The sequence below is a fragment of the Hordeum vulgare genome, chromosome 4H, assembly GCF_904849725.1.
Source record: "Hordeum vulgare subsp. vulgare chromosome 4H, MorexV3_pseudomolecules_assembly, whole genome shotgun sequence".
NCBI lineage: Eukaryota > Viridiplantae > Streptophyta > Magnoliopsida > Poales > Poaceae > Hordeum > Hordeum vulgare.
Window position 1 is genome coordinate 478,317,527 of NC_058521.1, and position 1,745 is coordinate 478,319,271.

Sequence of the window (1,745 nt, forward strand, 5' to 3'; positions counted from 1 at the left end):
CGGGTTTCGAGGAGGTCGCGGGGTGGCAATGGGAACTGTGGACGACCGGTCCACGGCTTCCTCATTTAAGAAGGACCGCGACCGTCCCCTGGGCGGATGACAGGCGGGCCCGGCCGTTCGTGCTCATTGATGCGGGTGGGTGGGAGGTTGGTGGTCGTCTGCCACGCGTCCCCGACGCGGACGAGCGCGCGTTGGTTGATGTCCGCCGCGACCCAAATCCGACACTAGTTTACGCTTGAAATGGGTCGTGCCGGACATAAAACGGACAGGATGGGTCCGATCTGTCTCGCGCTCGGCCGATCTGTTTGTCTCTTTTACTCCAAACTAGGGATGGCAATGGATACCCATTACCCACGTACCCTGCGGGTAAAAACCCTATTAGGGTAAGGGTATGGGACAAAAAATTACCTATGGATATATAAATAGGAAAATCTGAAACCCATCGGGTAGAGCGGGTATGGGTATGGGATCATATAACCCATACCCATATACCCATGTACCCATATATAAAATTTATGTAAACTCAAAATTATCTCTACAATCTACACGATGTCAATAATTTATGAACTAAAAGTGTATGCCTATGTGTTATTGTTTATGACTATATGATGTTTTATAAGTGTGTATTGTAGTTATAATCTATCTTTGTAAACTATATGATACAATGCAGTTTATAACTATAAATTTTTTAATTGATGTTTTGCAAATATGGGTAATTTTATCCGCGGGTACCCGTCTACCCTGTCGGGTAACGGATATGGGGAAAAATTATACCCGTTGACGGGTATGGGTAAGGGTGATGGGTAATATCAGACGAGACGGGTAAGGGTATGTGAAGGCTCTACTCATACCCATACCCTGCGGGTGCCATCCCTACTCTAAACGGACGGGACCGGACAGACTGGGTCGGGCGGTGGAGTTGGCATAACCTCTTCGCCACGGTCAGGGCTTGCGACTGCGCAGCAAACGTCCTTCTCCTCCAGAATGTTCATGACGACCTCCCGGAGCAGTGGCGGGTCGTCATGCTCCTCCATGTGGATCCGGACTCTTGATGGCACAATCTGAATCCCTATAGCGGCGGTTGGTTTTGACACTGCAAGGATGGTGGTTGAAGGTTTGGTGATGTTGTTCACATCTGCCCTTTTCCCGTCCCAACTCACCCTCTTCCCCAATTCTTCCCATCCTACGCAGGAGTGGGGCAACGGAAACGTAGTGGCTCGGGGAAGATTTGGCGGTTGGTGTGGGCGGCGCTGGTGCACTTCTTCAGATTCGTCGGATGAAGAAGCCGGTGATGGAGGCCGATGGGTGGTGCGGGGTAGATCCCTGGCTGATGCAGCACAACGTCGTCGGGGGAGACGACATGCGGTTCTCTGAAGCGGCAGTGGCCGCATGGTGCTCCCTCTGTCTTCGGTGCACTGGATTGTTTCAGAAAACACATGCGTGTGGTGTTGTATTCTTATCCTTTTTTCTGTTCTTTTTAGAAGTCTTGCACTCTCCTTATCCTCGTGGTAGAACCCCACCTTCCGGTGTCCACCGCCGCTAAATTTTCACTGCGATTTTTACAAGCTGCCTCATGTCGAAGTTAGATTGTTCCTTTCTTCTTCTTGCGTTTTATTTTGTCTTGGCCTCGTGGATGGAGATTCAAGTTTCCTGTTCAGATTTCTCAATTCTTTGCATGAGGTCATTATAGTTTGAGATACGCTGTTGTACTTGGACAATGCATATAGAATTATTCCACGTGTTGA

General features: G+C 49.4%; 1 long non-coding RNA gene across 1 annotated transcript; it reads left to right on the forward strand.

Annotated features, from left to right (window-relative positions):
• Nucleotides 1-901: 901 nt before the first annotated feature.
• On the forward strand, nucleotides 902-1,745 carry LOC123446658. Its single transcript, XR_006631422.1, has 2 exons — nucleotides 902-1,114; nucleotides 1,192-1,745. It is a non-coding gene; the product is annotated as an uncharacterized LOC123446658 (long non-coding RNA).